Source organism: Anopheles gambiae, chromosome 3 (genome assembly GCF_943734735.2).
Source record: "Anopheles gambiae chromosome 3, idAnoGambNW_F1_1, whole genome shotgun sequence".
In the NCBI taxonomy this organism is placed as follows: Eukaryota; Metazoa; Arthropoda; class Insecta; order Diptera; family Culicidae; genus Anopheles; species Anopheles gambiae.
In genome coordinates, this window is record NC_064602.1 from 84431639 (window position 1) to 84455153 (window position 23515).

The 23515-nt window shown below is 41.2% G+C and overlaps 1 protein-coding gene across 3 annotated transcripts in view; it reads left to right on the forward strand.

The window, feature by feature from the left end:
- Nucleotides 1-5324: 5324 nt before the first annotated feature.
- The window catches only part of LOC1271212 (zinc finger protein 316), a 52928-nt gene continuing 34737 nt past the window's right edge, over nucleotides 5325-23515 (forward strand). For all 3 annotated transcript variants that reach the window (XM_061661166.1, XM_061661165.1, XM_061661167.1), the window contains exons 1-2: nucleotides 5325-5734; nucleotides 7105-8570. The gene's annotated coding sequence lies outside the window, so the exon portion shown is untranslated. The remainder of the gene's footprint in view (nucleotides 5735-7104; nucleotides 8571-23515) is intronic.

The following is a 23515-nucleotide window of genomic DNA, read 5'->3' on the forward strand; positions in this document are numbered from 1 at the left end:
GAGGCCTGTGAGGTATCTTACTCGTTCGTGATTCTTACTATGATTTGTTGTGATCGATCACGCACACGGTCGATCAGTTGTATCCAACCAGCTCTGTAGGGGAGCTCTCTTATCAGTGATAGGAAACAAAAAAAGGACAAAAATCACCTAATTAAGACGAGTTGAAGCTGAAGCTGGTTTTTGGCTGGTAGAAAAGTACAAACGTCTATGTCCCAAAAGTGTCGTGTAAAACCGGTAGCATGGTGATGTTCTTTTCTATTTTTTTCATGTGATTAGCAAATGTGTGTTACCTTTTTCTTTTGCCCCTTTTAGCGTTGAATAAATCGCGGAACAGAAAAAAAACAAGGGTGTGCGAAAAGAAATTTGCAATAACGCACACCACCAAAAAGAAAACGACAAACGGGCGAGCAAGCGTGTGTGATGATGCTCCTGATGGCATCGAACGAACGATGTGTGGGAAAGCGGGGCAAAATGGATATGCTAAGCAGTTTCATGGATTGATTTGACATTGATTTGAATTTTAAAGAAAACACAAATTATTCTTGCATTATTATATATTTCTACTATACAGCTAAGGAATAAAATTACCACAAAGTCACTAAAATATATTTAAAAAAAAACTATTAAACAAAAGTTTTTTTTAGTTGACATGCGAGCCCAAAATGGGCATAGTTCTGGGACAAAATGGGCATATCTACGCAAATCGTCAAACGCCATAACACTCGGGCAATACAGGCCACAGCAACAGGTACTGGGTAAGCCTTTTCACACACGTCGCGAAATGTTTTCTATTCCAATCTTTCGATTGACTGATCTGGAAACCCTGTGCAAAGTCCCTGTGCAAGGCACATTGTTCATCTTCAAGTAAACATTGGAAGACCTATCTAAACTTCGTTAAATAGTAACTAAACATTTGTAACCCCTATGTTGATTCGCTTACCTCATAGAGTTTAGTCTTTTGTTTGTGTCTTCATTGTACAAAATTAGCTTTGATTAATTTGTTAATAAATTATCTCGATACCTTCAAAATTATTCACTGATTATAAAATAAGTAGGAAATCAATTAAAATCTTGTTTCAAGCCATAATAATAATAATAATAATAATAATAATAATAATAATAATAATAATAATAATAATAATAATAATAATAAAAATAATAATAATAATAATGATGACAATAATAATAATAATAATTATAATTATAATCATAATAATATAAATAATAATAATAATATTAATAACAATAATAATAAAACTAATAATAATAATAATAATAATAATAATATTACTAATAATAATAATAATAATAATAATAATAATAATAATAATAATAATAATAATAATAATAATAATAATAATAATAATAATAATAATAATAATAATAATAATAATAATAATAATAATAATAATAATAATAATAATAATAATAATAATAATAATAATAATAATAATAATAATAATAATAATAATAATAATAATAATAATAATAATAATAATAATAATAATAATAATAATAATAGTAATAATAATAAAAATAACAATAATAATAATAATAATATAAATAATAATAATAATAATAATAATGGCGCGATCTATTTGGGGATTGAACCCATGATGGGCATGTTGTTAAGTCGTACGAGTTGACGACTGTACTACGAGACCGGCCAATAATAATGTATCAGGATTTATAGTTCCTTTAGTTGAACAACGTCCAAAAGCACCTTAGCATTGTTTACTAAACCTCGAAAACGGTGAAACATTATCTTAATACGTATTTTTCTTTCTTGTTATTCAATAACCAGTACTTTGTTTTCGTAAAACACACCTATGAATACATTTTGTGTCTTGGCATTTATCTTCCCTGAGAAGTAATACTCAAATAAAGGGTGCCCATTTTGCCCCGTTTGCCTGCATTACAATCGCTCCCATCGTGCGCGTGTTATGGATGGCATCGCTCCCCCTACCGCTTTTTTTCGTGCCATTGTGTTAGTGGGGGTGAATTTCGCGAAAAAAGCGCGTCTCGCGCTCGCGCACACAATATATTCTCGATTTCGCACACATCACATGGTGGAACCAAATGGGAGAGAGAGCGAGAGAGAGAGAAAGAAACACACACCCCAACGACAAGCCGGACCGGCGACTGTGTTTGCCGGTGTTACTCTCCACACCCTCGCGGTCGTGCGTTTGCAACTATTACTGCGCGACACACAGCAAGAGCCTGTGTAAAGAGGCGACTTTTAATTTAGAAGAAAAAAAAACGCACAAACTTACACACTTAACCGCTCGCTCTCACCAATCCACCAAAACGGATCCGGGGCCGGTCACAGTGTGGCTGGCTGGCCGTGTGCTAAGCCGTACTTTCGCGTCATCGCGTCTAAACGCTCTTCACAGGCCAAGACGACGCGCGCAGCAAACAACGACAAACCCGGCGACAACAGTGCTATTCTCTCTGCCGTTTACAGTCGTTTACATCATAGTAGGTAGGTTTTTTTTTTATCTAGCTGCGTGTAATTGAGGCTCCAAAACCAAAATCTATTACAGCGATCGGAATTTAGTTAGTGCGCGCGCGTTTTTTTTTTCGGGTCGCATCGTTGACCTTCCGCGGTGGAAGCATACTTTGGGTGACAGGTCTGCAGTGTGCCTGTATGGCCGGGTGCCTGTGAGAGCGGATGACGCGCGTCGATCCGGTGACCAATACTAATGCGGTTCGTTCGCTGGGGCAGAAACGTCAAGCGAGGGTGATGAATATATCGCGAATTTGATGCGAAAAAAACGAAAAAACTCTACGCGCACGGGGGGCGGTTGGAAGTGTCCCATGTGTGTGTTTGCGTATAACTGTGTGCGTGTGTATGTGTGTTTACTTTCTGCTCAGTGTTCGATGAATGCCCCACAGCTCTAATAAAGTGTGGACAGGTTTATTCCTCTCTTTGATAGTCGTCGCCTTTTTTGCTAATTTAATTCTAAACACCCGTTTATCATATGTTTTCGAGCTATTCGTTGCGCATTGCAAATATTCAAACAAATGCAGCTCCATGCTATGTGTATGTGTATGTGTGTGCGCTCGGTGCTTTACTTCGATAAGCAAACATACGCGTTTGGTGAGTCAAAATTAAAACGCAAAAAAATGGCAAAGGCCCCAAAACGTGGACCAAAGTTCCATCCCGTGTTGTTAGGGGTTGGTAGGGAAGGGAGGGGGGGGGGGTCGGTAAGCAAAATTGTACGGTGCACTTGTACGATATTTCTTCCACACACATGCAGAGGCGGTAAGGGAACACGTTAGGCAAAACGGTAGCAGATATTCGCATAGTGGTGGTAATTGTGAGGGGTTCGTTGTCTGCTGCTCTGCCATTTGTTTATCATTGCTACCAGATACGTATTGGAATACGTTTGTGATGATTTCTTAAGTCCGTTTTAATGTGTTGTTTTTTGGAGTGTTTTAGTTTTCCTGTTTTGCTAATAATTGTTTCGTCACTTAATTTCCTTATTACGGATTATATATAGGAATAAAATATTAATAATTTTAGTCCTTTTTTTCATTTGTTTTATAGTATTAATTACAAGTACAGATTTAAAGTTATTATCTTGTTTTCTTGTATTTTGATCATTTATGCTTGTTTTTTTCTGTGGCTTGTTGAAAATTAAATTGGAATTAATCATTTGTTGGAGTTATTAAAGTGGAAGCTAGACATTTAGAAATTTTCTAGCTATTTTTTAGAAGATGACATTAAATTCATCTTATAAATGGCGCGTTATATCTAAAACAATGAAAATCATTATGTCGAAAGTTGTAAGCAAAAAGTATTGATAATATTGTAGAACTAAAAACTAATTTTTAAATTACAAATATTCTTAGAATATAATATTTATGCTTCTTCTCTTCTTCTTCTTCTTCTTCTTCTTCTTCTTCTTCTTCTATTTCTTGCATCTCGTTTTTCTTCTTTTTTGTCTTATTCTTCTTCATCATCTTATTTTTATTCTTTTTCTTCTTCTTCATCTTATTTTTATTCCTTTTCTTCTTCTTCTTCTTCTTCTTCTTCTTCTTCTATTTCTTGCATCTTGTTTTTCTTCTTTTTTGTCTTATTCTTATTCATCATCTTATTTTTATTCTTTTGCTTCTTCTTCTTCTTCTTCATCTTATTTTTATTCCTTTTCTTCTTTTTCTTCTTATTCTTCTTCTTCTTCTTCCAAAACAACTTCATGACAAAATTTGCTGTAACGACGTATCTAAACCATAATAGATAATTAAGAAAAATTGCAAATAACTTTTATTCTTACATTTTGTTTTTTTTGTTGCTATTTTTATTTATTGTTGTGTTATAAATATCTTCACTTCATTGCTTCCAATTGTCTTCTAAACCTTATTCACAACAAAATCCCACTGGCACACCCGATGGAGTCACCTGGTGCTTCACCACGCCAGGCGATACAGTGCTCGCGGCTAATTTTCACCCCCGTACATGGTTTTCCCACTTTCACTGGCAGCCCATTGTTTCACTTTCATTACAGCTTTGCTCGCTGCCAGCCGCTGCCTCCCCCCCCCCCCCCCCCCTTCCGTTTCCCCTTTGGTGCATCCATCCGCAGTAGCGCGATAAGCGTGAGCACTGCACATTTGCATTCGGACGATCGAGCAAACGCGGCCCATAGTGCAGCGTGAGCCACGCTCAGGACGCTCTTTCTCTCTCTCTCTCCTTGTTGGTTTAATTTTTCCCCATCCACAACTACTCGCACAAAGCCGGTTGCAATGACAAAAAAAAAACAGTCACCCGGCAACTGTATGTAAAATGTGTTTCCCCTTATGCTCGCTCACGCACACAAGCTCACGAAAAAAAAGATAAAAAATGGACGAACAAGTTGAAGGTTGCATTTCGACAATTTGGCCCATGTATAAGGGAGGTTTTTTTCTTTCTTTCTTTCCTTTTGCTCTCTCTCTCAACCGCACCCCCCACGCGTGGATGCACCAACGGTTTCGTCGGTCAGCGGAAAAAGAGTGCGTCCGACGCTCCCCCATTGTGTTTCTCAACTCAGTCATTCAAAAGGATTCTCCGAAGAGAGGGACATGTACAGCGAAAGAGAGACAGCGAGCGAGAGTGTGAGTCAAAAAGACCGGGACTCTCATCCCCCCAAATGCTCTCGCTGTCTCTTTCCTTTGCACACTCTGCAACGCTCTTACTGAATCTGCTCGCCCCAAGTATATATCGCTCCATCTCGCTCGTTGTCGAGTTGCAACCCCTCTGGAGCGAAAATCTCGGCAATCTCCCATCCGTTGCCGAGAGAGAGAGAGAGTGCACGCACTGGCGAGCAGTAGCAGCGCGCTTCCGCGAACCAGCTAAAATAGAAAACAGAGAAAACGCACTCAGTCTGTAATATGCTCTTTATCCGTTCGGCGGCACCAGCAGCAGCAGCAGCGGCCGCACTTGTGATCCCGGTGTGGAATTATTATTATTTTGTTATTCAAAAGTCTGGCCCTCCTTCCTTCCCCCAAACAAACCGCCATCTCCCGCCCCAAGCCCCCCAGTTTACCGTTTAAAAGTTGGTTCCGCGCACTGCCTCGGTGTTTCGGTGTTTCGGCGGGGTTTCCGAAATTCGCGCGCGCGGCTCCGTGTTGCGTGCTACTGCTTGCAAGGGTGATGGTGGCTGCTCCGAGTGATTAGAAATCATTAGTAGCTGCAACCCCCGTGCGGGAGCACAACTCCGGATAAGAGAAGGTTTCAGTGTGAAACGACTAATACACGGTACGTGCTAGTGTAGGAGCAGCTCCGAGGTGCTGCAACAGTCTAAAAGTGTACGGTGGCAGATTTGGGGCTGTGAGAGGTGTTTCCTTTTTTTAGTGGTACATTTTTTTTTCTTCTCTTCAAAAGTGTGTTAGTGTATACGTGTGGTAACCAAATCTTCTCCGCTTAAGTAGATGTGTGCGACCGTCGCGCTGCATTAGAAAAAATACTGAAGGGAACATGATGTGGTACCTGTCTGTCAGGCCCTTTCCGGGCTATGCGTCGCAAACGTGCAAACCTTCCCTTCCTTGTGCTCAATTTCCTGTGAAAATCTGATGTCACGCACCTCGCGCACACCGTGTCTCTTCATCCCGTCTCCATGGCGATTACGTCGGCGATCGACAAAATTCTTTTTTCCCTCCCCTTGGTGAGGGTTTTTTTTGCTTCTCTTGCTTCGTTCTTCGCTCCTCTGGCTCCTCTGGTCATCATCACCGTCATCATCACCGAAAAAAGAGAATCTCACACATATACGGAGCACGTAGTGGCGCACATACAAAACTGCCACTGTACTGCTAAACACACATACAAAAAAAAAACCGACACAAGAACGGCCACGACGAAACTAACACCACGTCGGAAACGGCGGGATGTTCCGCTTTTCCGTTTGATGGGCCGCGCGCGCGATTACACCACCGAGTCTCCGAAACGGTTCGCGGTACATGTGTGTGTGTGTGTGTGTCAGTGCCGGTGATATTCGGGATTTTTTTTTTTTGGGGAGGGTAACAGATATATATATTTTTCTCGAACGGTCACGGGGATGTAGGAGGTAAAAATGGTACGGCAGCCTTGTTTTCCGACTGCTCTGCCACTTCGCTCTTGGATCCTCGACCGCTCTCTACACCTTCCTACATTCGACAAAGCCGCGATGGATGCGAAGTGGCGTGCGTCGTGGCACGGCGTGTATGTGTGGGTGGAATGGGGAGCATGCAGGCAGAGAGGAATTGACACACAAAAAATGACATTTTTCCCGCTTTGTCTTGTGTGCGGCCTGTCGGAAAGCTGAAGGAAGGTCTGACTGATGCATGGAGCGGTCGCACGAAACGTTAAATGATTGAGGGAGCGTTTGATAGTGCACGATTAGTGCTAGCTGCAAGAGTAGTAGTCAGGGGTGTTGATGAGACATTGCTAGGATTTCATCTTCTTGGACATAAAATTGAGTATTTTTTCCTACGTAACACTTTCATGGCTTTTGTCACAAGTACTTACAATGACTCTAAGTGTAAACGTTACAAAATGGATTATTTGAATGCGTTACAGGGCGTTACGGGTCGAAGCATCCCTTTATGCACTGGAATGTAACTATTACTAATATCGTGTGTTTCTCTTTCTAGGTACTGCATCCTGCGGGACTGATTTTCGGCATGCATTAGTTCATCTAAAAGGCAAACAATTTGAAAAGAAAACAACAACAAGTTTAAACCCTTTCTGTGTGAACTTTGGAAATACGCACGGGGCTACGGAAAGCATGTGAAAGAGTGTGTTTTGAAGTGCTAAAGTTGTGTTGAAACCGAAATCTTCCAATTCTGCAACGTGCAACCAGCTACAGAAGCAACAGACACAGGCCGCACAAAATATGTAGAAGAGTGCAAACATCTGATACGATTTGTTATATCGTTTTGTTTTTTTTTGCTTTTCCTTTTGCGCTCCGTTATTTTTTTATGATACAAAACCCCCAACCCAATAGTGTGTTAAGTTTTAGTGTGTGAAAATTCAAGTGACAGTGTGTGCTTTCATCCGGAATTTTGCCTCTTCTTTTCTCACCCATGTTTGGCAGGACTTTAAAAAACGAGGGTAGCTTACCAATATCGTTCAGTTAAACAGTCACTTACGCTCTGCAAACTGTATTTTCAAACCTTGCAACAAACACACACTCACGGTGCCGGTATTAGCTGCTGTCAAAATTACAAGCTCACAAGCTAACGTTTAACGCCCAGGGAACATTTTAAGTGAGGCATAGTTTAACAAAAAAAAAAAGCAAAAAAAGAAGAAAAAAACCGCAACTAAAAATGGTGCCAACAACGGACAAAGTAATGCAAAAAGTATGAAACAATTTGCCCGGTACGATTAATTTGTCTCGCGCGGGTCAATCACCACCATCGCCACCGCCGCCAACGAGCTCAAGGACGAGGACAGAGCGCGCCCATTTGCTAAAATTGGGAACCATTTAAAACTGCATTAACCCAGCGCTCGGGGGAGGAAATAGTTGCACTTTTTCGCAAACATCACCGATAACAGGGAAAAAAGAAGAAGCGCGCGTGTGTCCATTTGCTCCACTGCTGTGGATTTAACCAACGTTGCGCAAGTAATTAGAATGGCTGGCGGAAAATCTGGCACCGCTGGTGGAACTGCTGCCGCCCGGTGGTGGTGCTGCTGTCGTCGATGAACAGCCTGGCTCGCTATCCGCGAAGTTTCGCGCTTAGTGCGTCCTGCAGTGTGAAGCGCCCGCCAATCCAGAGCATAGCGTTTGACCCGGAGCATATCATCGGTGTGCTCTGCCTGCGCGCGTCCGCGTCCGCTTTCAAACGTTCCAATCCAACAAAACGGTGCTGATAAGGTGTCTGTGTGCGTCTGAGACGGGTGAAGTGCGTGTGTGAGATGTTGTTTTAGTTTATTACTATTTTGTTCTGATTGAGTGTGATCAAGACTATAATTTGAGCAAAAATCGGCAAGAAACAAGCGTTAGCGAGGGAAAGAGCAGAAATACAACAAACACGCCGTTTATTACCGTTGCTCTGCGCGCGTGCAGCCGTTTGGAGTGTCTTCCTGTTTGATTTTTGGCGTAACCTTTTACATTGTGGTAAGTTGTATGTTTTAGTAATGTTTGTTTTTGGTGTGAAATGAGGGTCATAAACGTGCGATTCGATGCAATGCGTTCAATTTAAATGTATTCGATAAAATGTACAACAAACGACTGTTATAGAATAATGACCATTAAAATACTCACGATACCTGTAAAGTATTGTATCGATGTCATACAAATTATGGAAACTGTGCAATGATTTATCAGAAGCTTTGACTAGCCAAGCTGTCATTACGACATGAATGAGGCTAATTGCTGAAAAATAATCATAATGCAATATAATTAACCTCGAGCATGTTGAATTATAGTTTATTGTTTCTTGTGTTGATTTGATCTTGCAATGATTTGATGGTCGTTTTGCTATTCAGAATGAATTGCTTATTATTTGGCAATCATGTTACATACATTATTCTTAAGCGCCAGTCTTATTACGCTAATAATAATATGAATTTTCAAATATAATTTGAATTTGGCCCGGTTACAGGATTAAAACAAATTATAACATTAGGATACGTGCAGAGCATTTTTTAAAAGACAACGCCAATTCCTGGTGACTTTTAAGGGGAAAACTTAAAGAACTCATACCAGAATTTCAGAACTCATACCGATCCTGCGAATGATCCTGAACGCATGTCGATTCTGGAGTTTTACAGATCTCATACTGACACTGGAACTTACTCCAATCCCATACAGGCGTTAGAATTAGTCATAAACCTCCAGATCTTAACTCCTTACCGGTTCTATAACTGATCCAGACTGTTCATGGAATTGATCCCGAGCCTACACCGGGTTTGGACTCTTGACTCTATATTGATGATGGAGCTGATCCCAGGCCCATACTGGTGCTTGAACTGATTAAGATTCCATATCGGTCCTGAAACAGATCATGGCCCCATTTAAGGTCCTGATACTGCTCCCATTTTAATTCGGGCCCCAAAAATAGTACCTGCATCTGTCTCAGTCATGGAACTATCAAATCCAGTGGTTTCCATTTTTCTTTTTTTTTTCATTGGGGAATCCCGCAGTATTGGGCGTCAACTTGGGCGACTTAACAAAGTGCCCGTCCTGGGTTCTAGTCTCATATGGACCATTGCTTTAAGCAAAGATTGACTATCCGGCTGCGTGGTTCTTAATAAGTCTTGTTGCAGTTTTTTTTTATTGACCTAGATTGACACCCACCTAAAGCAGGAAACCTATTTTCTGTCTTTGAGGCTTGCAGAACAGTTCTTTTGACCACTTTTTGGAAATCTTTTCTAGCACGTTGTAGATGACATGGTTAAACTTTGTTTCGGCTAAAAATTAGGGCCATAAATGGAAAAATCCTCGAAAACCAAGGAAAACGTTAATCTATTGAATTCGGACTATGATTTGTATCATTCTTCTCCATACCTTTCAAAACACCAACATTTAAATCGGCGTTGCGTTTTCCATAAAAAAAAACGGTTGCCATTGTATGGATGTAAACTAAGCCAAAAGCATCCAAGCAACCGCTGGAAAGTAACGCTGATCAGCCTAGGGGCGAAAGAACTCCGTTGGAGCCAAAGCCTCTCTAAAATGTAAAAAGTAGAAGAAAATCAGCCTTTAATCAGAATTTTATTATAAAACACTATTTTCACAAAATTACCTCACTGCAAGGAGTTTGTTGAAGTATCTCTTTTCAACTCCAATGTTTCTTAAAAAAGGCTTTTAAGAAGCATTTATTGTGAAGAATGTGCGTTCGTTCAACAAGTGTTAGCTGAGATTTTTTTTTCGAGATTTTATGTGTTCGTCTTTGTGAGGAGATTGAACTCTTTTCACCCTTTTTTCTCGTGCCACCAGCGAAATGCGCTTCCCTCGATGTATATTCCCTCGCGCAGAAAAAAAAAGCAAAAAATCGCCCGTCCATGCACGTGTGTGCACTTTTCGGGGGATGTCTTTGAAAACCGGATTTCTTCACTGTGTGCGTGTGTATGTTTTTTTGTTTGTGTCCGGTTTGCTCTCATAATCAGGTCTACCCAAATTCGGCCACAAGTTGCAAAACCAGAAATACGACTCTTTCAAATGGGTATGGGTCGTTTGATGTTTGGTTGCTTTTATCTATGCAAAAGAGCATTATTGAATTTAAAAAAAAACACACGACCGTATTAGAAAGGAAGTGACACACGAACTGGAAGGAGAATGTGATGGCGGAGAAAATAGGGAGCTGATTTCTCGTCATGGTTTAGCGCATAGTTTGAAAATCATGATTCTCGACAAGTGCAAAATTTAATATTAAATAAAACCCATACAGATCAGCTTGAAACTGCACTTTAGTGCAGCGCAACATTGGCAACGTAAATGACCTCTAAAAACGCATGCTTGTGCGGTATTTTTGTTTGCTGTGGAGGGGACACCCCGCTCCGCAAAGAACTGCAGATCGTATCAGAACCGCGCGGTAGCGCCCTGGGATTGACCAATAAAGAAGAGAAGAAATTAAGTAAGACGAACCAGCAGAAGCAGCAACAACGCACACACGAAAACGAAAAACCGCGCTATATGCACACGAAATTCGAGCGGGATTCGAGCTGCTACGTGTATGCCGAAAACACCAGCAACCGGTCTCCGGGGCGACCGGACCGGCCGTCCGTCCCGTCGCACGTCGGTGGCATCGGTGGGCCGCGTTGTCTTTTCGGTCGGCCGCGGTCGTTGGTTCTAGCGCGACGCGACGCAAAACCACCCCCCGAAAAGAGACGATAATTGCGGGCGCAGAGTGCAGAGCGCGCAAGAGTGTAAAGAGGAAGAAGCAGTAACTAGCAGCAGCAAAAAAAAAAATAACAACCTAATCGAAACAAATCTGCGAACACACGGCCAGGGCCCTGCTAGCGCGGGAGTGAGGCGGCGTGTGTGTGTGTGTGTGTCAGTGCACAATCGATGAGGGGTGAGTTGCAGAACACAAACAGACAGACAGGGGTGTGCGGGATGAAAGGGCAGCAGGAACGGATGGAACGGAATAATACAACAACGGACATTCAAAGTACGGAAACAAGTGGAAGCGAAGAGTCGCGCGCGTGTGTGTGTGTGCAGCAATAAAAGAGTAAAAACGGCCATGGAAGCGAAACGGCGAAGAACGCGGAATGCGCGCGCGTTCTTCCGCTGGCGAATTTTGCCCACACAATATCCGTGCCAAAACGCCGACCGTGCAATGGAGGGGACGTTGGCAGACGCCGACTGGGGCGACTGGGCGGGAGGGCGTTGGCGGGTCAAGCAAGAGGGAGGGTTTGCCAAAAAAAAAAAACAAAATTCGCGCACTACACACACGACGCAGCCCCACGCTAACTTAACCTGTCCGTGGATACCAGCTTGTTTCGTACGATACAAAGATCGATTCTGGTGTTTATGAATGCGGTTCTGGGTTTTTTTTGGGGCCGCCGAGCAAGAGATTCACCGATGTGCTAGAGTGTGTCACAGTTTCTGTCGTGCTGTGTTGTTTTATAATGGTTTCCGGAGTTTTGTCATCCAAATGGACAAAGTATCTAAGTGGTTAGATAATATTACTACATAAGTACAAACGTTACACTTTTGGCACTCGCTCGTTATATCTTATTTGCTACAAGTCTCTCTTTCTCTTATCCAAATTGAAATTTCAGACAATTGCTTAATTTTAAAATGGAAATATTTCCTATAAGAAATACCTGATGCGATTGTTCCTTTTGTTGCAACTTAATTGCTCCACCAACTATGATATACAATTTTCTTCTTTGTATCCAGATGTTAGATGTTTTTATCCAAAAATGATCATATAAAGTCCTTTTTATTGTTCTGATCTTGTTTGTAAATAATTAGTGTTCTGGCTGAAATTTGGGAATTTCTATTCAGATCTTATTGTCTTTAAACGTCCTTAGACGACGATACATTAACATTCAGGTAAAATACAGTCTTTGCCACCAAATTTTGACTCTGAAGCATCAATTTTTGACAGTGCGCATATGGGTTTTACTCTAACACACCTATATTTGTCTGTGAGTGATTAATGTAAAATTCTTGTAGGAATTTTGATAATCTTACAAGATATTTGAGTATATCTTTGACAATTGTAATTTTAAATCACATAAACAATACAAAAACTGTGTAATTTGATTGTTTTTTTTTTTTTGTTGAGAAAATATACAGAAATTTTCAGTTTCAGAAATTATGTTAAATCTTGTAAATAAAGTAATTGATTTGCAGTCACGAAATGATGCCTTAGACACAAAAATTTAAGAACACTGTCAAAAATGTATGTCTTCGAGTTAAAAATAGGTGAATTGGAGTCAAAATTTAGCAGGAACGACTGTAATTAACTATCTTTAGTCTTGACTCTTGGATTTGCCAAGTCTCTCTTGACGCTTGAATTCATGCAAGAGTTTTTTTTTATCTTTCTCATTTCTCTTCAAAAAGTATTTTCATATAAAAATGACTTATTGTATCTAGTTTATTTCATTTTTTAATTACTTTGATTATATTTTTTGTAATTCAATCATTAAGTCGTGGTCGTCATGACTTTCTATTTTTCTTTCTGTTTATTTTCTCTATTTATTGATAAGATTTTATTTATTTAACTATTTGTCTGATTATCGCATTGATTTAGTATATTGATTTTCTATTGTTACTGGCTTTATTTAAACTCTTTTTATTTACTAATGACACGTTTTACTTCATTAGCAGAGGTATCTTTTGCTTTCACTTACTGCTTCATGCTGAGTTATGGATAGCTTAATTTTTTAAAGAAAAATAATGCATTAGCATATACATTACAGTTTAATATTGTTTCTTTCCTTAAGTTTTATTGTGTTATGGTTGTATTTTCATGAATTTTGGGAAAATAATGTACTGTAAATTATACATATTGTCTTTTATAAATTTATAAATTTATGGTAATTAATGAAACTTTAACAATGATTCTTAAAAATTTAACAATTTATTCGATTATTTTTATGAATTTTAAGAACACAGTATGTAATTAAAATAATGAGTTTTAAGAGCTATTCTCTCCCACAAACGAATGCTGTTCGTTTACTGTTTTGTACCATCTGGGTGCCAGAAACTTTTCAACCGATGGGCAAATTACACAACCAAACCTTCCAAAATAAAATAAAACACAAACGCCATCCGCACCCTCGCCCGCTACTACCCATTCCCTTGCTCTACCGCTGTTCCAGCAAAACCCTATGCATGTTTATGTGTTCTTTGCCATTTTTGCTTTGCATTTTGGGCTGTGTGTCTGTCTGTTTTGTTTGGCTGTGCGCTGTGCCCCAAAATTCCTGGAAAAGACTGAGACGCTGTGCGCTGCGACTAGCGACAACATGTTCGGGGGGTGTATGTTGCATGGTGACCGACCAAATGGGGTGTACGATGCAGGGGGCTGTTGTGGGCCGGGGATGGTAAACATTTCGGTGTTTCGGTCGCTCACGCAACACGGAATCGTGCAACCCTCTACATGCGCGCCTGTTTTGTGCCTGTTTATTTTGCTCTTCAGCTTCGTGTGCGTGGTGCGCGAGAGGACTTCTTCTCCCCGTTCCGGCTAGTCCCACAGCAACGCGAAGGATAAATGACCCCTATACAGCTGCTGGTGCTGCCGCCCAGTTAGAGGTCCAGCAGTTCTCCGCCAGCATCTTCCAACTTGCAAGCTGTGAAACCGATCGCGGAATTGAATTGTGGGTCTGCATTTGCAGAGAACAGACTGGCAAACCTGTTCTACGCGCTCGACAAACACATTTTTTTGACGAACAAGCAGACTAGCAAAAGCATCAAATTTGCACATTAGATACGCGCCCAACACACATACACACACACGCACATGCAATCTTAGCGGTGGGGAGGAAAGAGAAGGGTGGGCTGTGTCGTGCGCTATGCCACGAGTACGATCGAACGCGCTCACGCCGACCGGCCACCCCGTCCAGATGATTGCCATTTTGTGAAGGTCATGAACTTGAACGGCAGCGGGGTTGACGGTTGAGTGATTTGCTTTGTCTCGTTTTGTTTTTCGTTTTTTTTGGCAAGCAATTTTGCAACTTGCAGCATGCAATTACGGCATTTTCGGTGCATCGGTAACGGCGGTAACGTGGCAGTTTTCGGGAGGAGGGGTACTATAAAGGAATTTTCTGATGTTTTTTGTATGATTACAATAATAGTATCTTTTGGGGCAACTGTCAAATAAACGTAATTACTTAAATTACCCAATATTATTGTATTATTATGATATATGATAAGGTAGGAACTGATGGAATCACTTCCCGGTAGTAATTATAATTTAGGGCGTATTCTGACAGATGGCACCACCAGTCGATATTCAACTAGCTTGTATACAGAGTTTGATATTTGACAGCAGAAATTATGTCAATACACCATACGAAAACAAGCTGCAAACTAGCATCAGGTGTCGAATTGAAAAAAATGTCATCAAATTCTCCATCGCTCAAATGTTAGCTCGTGTGTTGTGTGTTTAGTAGTTGTGGTCGAATACTGCAGTATATTTATTTTGTTCCTTAAAGCTAACAACGGTTTAAACCAATGTTTGAAGCTCATATCCCAAAAACAAATTGATGTTGAGCTGTTCGACGTATAACTGTTTATAGTTGAAATCCAATGTGTTGTTGTCATTTTGTTTTCTATTTTTGTGGTCCCGTTTCCCAAATTGATATGTAAAAACCGCCTATTGTTAAACATGAGCTACACTAGCAAAGCTTTGAGTTCCAGTTCTGAGAGCTTGAAGCATTAAAATCCATCTTCTCCACGGTGCATTAAATCGCACTAAGAACCTAGGCTCTAGATGGCCGTTAACCATGTGCCGATTTGGCGAGACCATCTGCAAAGTTCGATTGGTGTGCATTTATGAGTGAGTGTGTGTGTGTGTGTGAGCCTTCGCTTAACGAAACTGATCCCATTCGTGGGCAAGCCAACGGTGCGATCTCGGGACAAAAACCTCCCCAAAACCCATTCCCGCGCGGCAGTGTGCGGACTGACCAGTGAAAGGTGACATCCCGGGAGACGCAGAAATCCCCCTTGATGCAGGAAATGCTTAACGGTAACGTGGCTGCCCTCTGTATCGCGATGGTGCGATGGTGATAACGGGTGTAATTTATAATTCCATTTGTTGGTGGTGTGACGGTGGTGGCTGTGCTGCTGCAGCAAGTCCATTGGACTGTATCCCGAGTGCACTCACGTTCCGTTTCGTCACTCCGGGGTGCTGCACCGTGCGATCGCATGTCCAGCGACGGAAGTGCAGCTGTTGGGCTGCTTTGCGTAGGCTTTCGGGTGGGCGTGTGTCTGTGCGTGCGGATAATGGTGAGTCATGCGGGTGTGTGCACGTCAACCCGGATAAGATGGTGAGCTTGCGGGGTGCTCTAGCTCACCCCGGGAAACGGCTGAATTCGCGTTGCAGTGATCTATATTGCAAGTCTTCCAAGGGAACAAGTCTTTCTGACATGAGCGCGGGACATTATTGAGCATCATAAATAGTATCGACAGGAGTTCAGTGTATAAGGGGAGATTCCTATCCATTTTGAGGACCTGCCATTCCTTCAAAATTTACATTGGTTCTTTTCTTTTTCTATGGTACATCAAGACATTGCATTTGATCACACTTTCCATGCATTCTTCACGTATCTTCACGTCTCAGTGGAGAATGACATTTCAACCTTCACCACAAGCCTCGTACACGCTGGCGGGGGTTGTTGGCTATCGGTCATATCTGACCTTTTTTTTCGGCAGCACCTAGATAAGATAAGACGTGGTGTAGCTTCATGCAGCTAGTAATCGGTAAGGTTCGCAGATTCTGTCCCCATGGCATTGCAAGGTGTGCAAATTTGTTATTGTTGTGGTCATTTTTTCAAAACCGTTGCAGACATTACGCCTGCTGGCTGGCCGATGTTGGGGGTTTGCGTTCTTGCTAGTTGCCTACATAAATAAATGTATTGTGTAAACAAACTTTAGTATTCCTAGGGCCAACCGTGTCGAACTAAGGTCTTAAAATGGTTTAAGGTCAGTGTATATGTACCTTATTCTTAGTTAGACATAAACATGGAGTCAATTACTCGAATCAATGGATTGTACACGGACTTTGTCTTGTTTGTTCATACGTTTGCGATGAACTGCTGGTCAGTTTTAAGCAAAGATATAATTATGAGTCATGTAATGTAAATTTGATTAGATACATTGAAAAGCTCTTTGAAATTGTGTGGAATTGTATTTCTGAAGGATATCTCTTGGACTTTTTGAATAGTGTTTTATGATCTTCTAAATCGCGTATCGATTCCTCAAATCTTCTTCAGAAGTTTTATGGTTGATATTGAAGTTCTTTATCCACAAAAATGCACTTTCTACTGCACAGCTTTACCGAAACCGCTCGAACCGAACGGCACTTCCGCGCCCGGGAAGGCCACACCGGGACATTATTCGCAGAAAGTGCACCTCCCCAGCCCCCTCCCCCCTCCCTAAGCGACAAACTAAGTGATGAAGAGTGGTGGTTACAGCTACAGAAAAAAAAACCGTACATTAATTTCCCATTATGATAAAAACTTCATCAAAAATCATCCAGCGTGCGCTCAAAATGCGTCGTTAATGCGTTACTCCATCCGTGACCATTCGGGTAACGTGTTTCCTTTTTGTTTTGTTATTGCAACCTTTTTTTTGCGCAAAAAACCCATATCGTCCTTTCCCGCTCTCGCGCGCGGGGGGGGGGGGGGGAGGTTTTGTGCCAGTGGTGCAAACTTTATTACTTTTTATTTGACTCACGCTTACCAGCCAGCATACCATTCGGTGCAGTTTTTATACGCGTTCGTTGTTCGTTATTTTCGGGTGTACATTTTTATTGCACCCCGTGGCAATGCTGGACTTCCAAATTGGGACCAGCCCCTCGATTGTGTGTAGGTTCGCGTTTTTCTTCTCGTTTTTGGAAACTACATTTCTGCACAGTTTCTGTGGTAACTTTATTAGCTATTTGCGATTTGCATTGGCAAGCGGGTGGCGAAGTGGAGTGGATCGAAGCAGGTGAAGCGTTTGTGGTGGGGCTTAAAACTGCATGTTCGCGAATTGGTGGTACGGGCGACAGCCTGATTTGCTGCCATCCGATGGAAAGGGTTGTGTTGCGGGGAGGAGCAGTATTGAAGGCTCTGTAAGGCTCTTAACACGACAAGTAATGATCAATATTTTGTAGCAAGTAAATTGTGCAGTTCGCGCATTGATTTGTATCGTTCGTTGTTTTGGATGTGTTTACTTACCGTTGCGTGAATAGTCATTATTTTTTATCGTTTATTTAATCATTTAAAACATCATTTTTATATTTTGATTTTTTATCCAGTTTAAATGTATTAATATAAGTCACAATTTTTGTATTTTTTTTTAATTATTGATGTCATAAATCGAACGAAACAAGACATAGCAGGAGAAAAAATAAAGAGAACAAATGAAATAGTTTAAAAAAAATTAACAAAAGAATACTGCCAATATTTGCACAAAAAGCATTAAAATGAACATTACAAACAAAATCTAATGCTAAATTAATAAATCAATTGATTGGGTAATTTAAAAAAAAAAAACCTAAAATTAATTTATCGTGTATTAGTTTAAGCACTTCAAGAAGAAAAAAACTGCAGAACAAGTCTCAGATATTTTCCTCATTGATTGGGCAAACATAAGCTAAAATTATGCTCTCCACTATTGGCTGCAATCTCAATCACAAATCCCAAATGACCCCGACAAAAAGGGCACTCCACCGTGCATTGCATTGCATACTTCGCTATCCGATGCATCCGACAACAATGACATTGCGCTCCTTGGCAAAACATGCAAACCGTCGTCTGCTGCATCATCGTCTCCCGTGCGCACTTGAATGCCATAAAATTCACGTCAATCAACGATTTTTGCAAATTTAGTCCCAAAAATTTAAAAACCTCTGCCCCTCTTTAGCACTACTTGAAAGAGTCTGCATCGGTGTGAGTATAGTCGGTGCTGCGGTGTGTTAGTGTGATGGATACGAAATGCTTTTAAGCTGCATTTTTTTCACACACAAAAAAATGCTTACAGCTCACTCACTCACAAACACACACGAGTGTGTGATGCACTCGATACCGTGGAGTGTATCGTTTGAAATTTCATCAGTTTCGGTGATTGAATTGTCCATCGGCGTAGAATTATGTGAGTGGGGGAGAGTTTATTGTGTTTCATTCCTTTTTCTTCCCTTGTGAGGCCTCAGCAAGGCCCACACTCTGTAGAATGCAACCCATTGCTTTATCAATGCTTCTTTTTCGGGGTTTCAGCTTGTGATAAAATTTTCCGATACGGAAATTTCCAATTTTCAACCAATAGCGTGCGTGGGGAGGTAGATCCAGCCAAATGCTTTGCCAATATGAAGGTAGAAATATTTTTGATGGCTTTTACCTGTCAGTATCGTAGGTTGGATTTTTTCTCTCATTGTTACTGCTCCAAAAGAATGAGAATTAAAAGCATTACACCACCCGTAGTATTTTTTTAAGTCCTCGTCGTTTTCTGTAAATTCGTAATTAATTAAATTTCGATGCAGTAACTGAATCAATTCCAGTTGCGCGCTCACATTTCACTTTGATGCAATATTGGGCTGTACAAGGAAAGCGTACAAGCGTTTTATTGTGCCTGTGGTTAATCAACATCAACAGACACTTTCGGTTGATTATTGTGCCTGTGGGTTCGTTAATGAATAATTTTTCATAATGATATTCATATTTTTATCAAATATTATGAATTATTGATATTGCTAACATTGGTATCTCATTAATCGTTAAACAAATTTTATTTCTTCTTCTTCTACTACTTCTTCTTTTATTCTTTAAACCCATTTAAGTTCTTACTGCCCGAGTTTCTGAATCTACTTTGTTCATTTACTTTTGCTACGTTAAATTTAATTAACAACGCAAATAAAGAACAATCACAGTTCAAAATTCAACATCAACATAAAACTTATATAATTAAAATTCCTCAATGTTATTGCTGAAACCAACATACTCATAAAACATAATGTTAAATTAATTCTCCAAATTGTGACAGCATCCAATAAAATACATACACAGTCACACAAATCGATACATAATCAGTTTGCGAATATCACAGCTCACTCACATCTTGTTTGTGCGTGCCTGTACGCGATGTAGCGACCGATGCGCATAGTCCCGCTTGCGAATGCATCCGCGATCATCTCGCGATGGGTACAATTTTGCGCAACATCGCAGTTGCGAGGAGCAATATTGATTTTTCTGTCGGATGCACTTTATGTTCGCGTGTGAGTTGGGGAGAACGGGGTGAGGGGGGATGGGAGAGGGCAGTAGAGGAGGGGAAGGAGGCGAACAAAAAGCCGTCCCTTGTCGATGGCCGGCCACCGGGAAACTTGTACAAAATATTTTGAACGAATTTCTCTCGTTTTCGTGCAGATTTTTGCCGAGTTGGTTTGTTTGCGTTTTTTTGCTTGTTGTTGTTGCATTCCGCGTGTGAAGGGCTTCAGTTCATTTTCGGTAGAGCGTGTGTGTACCTGTACCTGTCACTGCATCCGACATCACCAATAATGTATTTTAACGGATGGACAAAGGAAGGCTTTCGTGTTTGCGTGGTGGGAGGGATGCGTTATCGAGAAATGCACACAATGCGTCAGTGCTGCAGATCCTTCCAACCTTAACAGCCCTGACAGGGAGAGTGGGGGGGGGGGGGGAGAGGGGGAGCGAGTTCCGAAGGCTGCACATCGGAAGCTAGATAAGTGAAGCAAACGTCACACATGCACCAAAAAAAGGAAAACGACTTTAATCAGTGTCCATCAACCCGCACCGGACGCCCAGCGCACACATGGCTCAACCCGGCTCACCCTTATTATTGCATTTGCCCACGATTATGCGTTATGCGTTCACGTGCACCCAAAACGCTGCCCTGTGTCGCACAGGCACTTATGTACTTTGTGCATATGTATGTACAACCATGCAGGGTGCGGGGTTTTAAAATGCGTAAAGTGAGAGAGCGCGAGATGCTACCGCTGGATGCAATAATGCACATCAGTAGCCTGCACTGTTTGGTCCTTGCTTCCACCACATACATACACACGCACACACATTCTGTACAAACAAGGCGGTGTCACGCAGGAACAGGCTACGTATGATTGCGTGCGATAATGATGTGCATTGTGCATTTTAATGTTTAATTGAAAAACTCTATGCACCACACAACAGCATTGTCTGGTAGAGGGGTTGGAAAGTACATCGTTTTTGGGGAGGGGAGGGGGGAGGGTCCACTGGTCCGTTGTGTCCGGGTGATAAGCAGAAATTAAAGAATTTGCGTCCTTTTTATCCCAAAAAATAATTTGCTTTCTCTCTTTCTCTGCTCGATTAATACGGAAGCAAAATGGAAAAGGACTTGAGGTGAGCATTTTGGTGGGGGTTCGGGGAAAAATCACCAGCTTAATGGAAACTGTGGTCCTTGTTTCGGTTGGACGCTTCACCTCTCACACCCACAGCCACACTTCGTTTCGTATGTAAATTAGTGTTGGAAATTTAAAAAAAAATCCACCCAACAAAAAGGCGCTGAAAGCGGAAACGGACAAACCCGTGTAAACATACATACACATAAAGGCAGCCGAAATGTACTCCATAACCGGCACTGACTGCACATAAAATGAAGTAGCTACTTTTTTCGTTCTTCGCTGCACTTATTATATGTTTGGGTGGGATTTTATAATGAACCCAACTCAATTTTTATTCGGTAGCTGTTTTCTCTCCCATCCAGCCTTTTTTTTGCTGTGTGTAAGCTGAAGCACACAGCATAAAGAGCCAATTTTGCATTTATGTTTTCCGATGTGCACCACTATCTGTTTGTGCACACTCAATTCGATCGATGCATTGGTTTTTTTCTGTACTTTTATCTTTTATGTGTTAATATTCGATCGATTTTTGCTTTTTGGTTGGGATCTTTTAGACAAAAATGCATTTCATACGTATAATGAATATTGTACTCACTTTATGCGAGGCAACTGAGAACATAATTAGTCGGATAATGGAACATAATGAATCTCCTTTATTCTTAAAGTAAATGCATTTATTTATAAATATTCTTTAATATGAAAAGTGTGTTGCTGTTTACAAAACAAACACAGCACTGTTTACCACCAGCCAGCCATCTTTGACTGCTTTCTTTGTTCGTGATTTGATGCAAAGTACAAAAATCAAAATAATAAATCTGTAAACCAGGCTGGCTCGAACAAAGGGGACAAGCAAGCGGACGATATACTTCGTCATTTGAAGGAAATCATTTGCAAGAAAGACAGAGTCGTACGAACAAAAAAAAACGAACTACCGACAAAAACAACTACGCAGCATGTCGGCTGCTGCAATAGGAAATGTGTGCCTGTGCCTGCATCTGCAGTTCACATGGTTTTATACGCGTGGATGTGCGACAACCAGCCGCTCCCGGTGTAGATCATTCACGTTCGTATTTATCTTTGTTTGGTCATCCACATCCCACATTTCCTTCACGAGGCACGAGACAGTGAGAAATGCACGGGTTTTCCCCCCCGTTTTTCCGACGACGCACAACAAAGAAACTGAAAGTGCAACCTTTCGTCGTACAAGGGTGAAAGGAAAATCGCGTCTTCGATAATGTTGTCTTTTGGTTTTTGTTGTTCTGTTTCTACGGGTTTAATTCTCATTTTGAGGCCGTTCGTAAATATAAAATGTGCTCTTGAGTGAACTACGGTAGCAGGGCAATGGGAGGGAGCAAAAGTAAAGTAATGTATTAATTTAAACCTTCTGTCATGTGTTGTCCCACGACCTAGCAGTGTAGTATCAGTTGTTTTAGTATAATTTTGTATTTAAACTTTTTGTTTTTTCCGATCAGAATGTGAAATGTGTCTTCATATCACACCAATAAGAAATATCTTTACCATTTGGCTACTCTCAATTAAAGAAAATAGTTTGAAAAGTGTGAACGAAGAACACTATTTCAAGATGTGACAATGATTAATTATTTTATTCTTTTGGGTAAGAGTTACGTGTCTTAACTCGAGAACTACACCTAGAACATAACCTAGACTGTTTTGTATCATCTTCTTCTATCTGTTCTCTTTCCTTTTCTTCTTCTTTGCATAGACCATTGTAGGCATATCTGACTTATATTTAATTTACTATATTAATAAGTACTATGAATTAGTGATGGGTAAAGTTGGCAATAATTCGGATTCGACTCCGATCTTACCCCGAAAATTTCTGAACCGGCTTCGTCCACACAGCATTCTCTAGAGTCGTTAGGAATGGTTTGAAGTCCTCTAGAAACATCCGGAGTTGTCTGGAGTCGAAGTCATCCGGAGTCGACCGGAGTCATCTTGAGTCGTCTGAAGACGTCCGGAATCGTCCAGAGTCATCCGGAATCGTACGGAGGTGTCTGGAGTCGCCTGAAGTCGCAAGTCCGGAATCGCCCGCAGTCTGAAGTCATCCGGAATCTTCAGTCACCCGGAGTTGGAGTCGTTCAGAGTAATCCAGAGTCGTCCGAAATCGTCCAGAGTTGTTCGGAGTCCGTTGGATTCGGGTGGAGTCTGAGTCGTCCGGAGTTGGAGTTGTCCAGAGTTATCCAGAATCGGAGTCGAAAAATAAAAGCCTGAATACAAAAACATTGCACCGGCCATCTCCTGCCAACTCCGGATGACTCTGACTCCGGAAGATTCTGGACGATTCCGGATGACTTGGGAGGATCTCGACTGCGGACGATTCTGGACGACTCCAGACAACTTCGGTCTACTCCAGGCGACTCTAGGCGGCTCCGGGCGACTCTAGGCGACTCCGGACGACTTCGAGCGGAACTAGTGATTCCGATTTTGCTGGAGTCGAAATAGGACTAACAATGGTCGGGATTGGATCACAGTCGTGAGTGCGCTTCAGAGAGCACAAACCACTAATATTCATGTGAATTCAGCAAGTATGCTCGCGGATGGGAATTGAACCCTG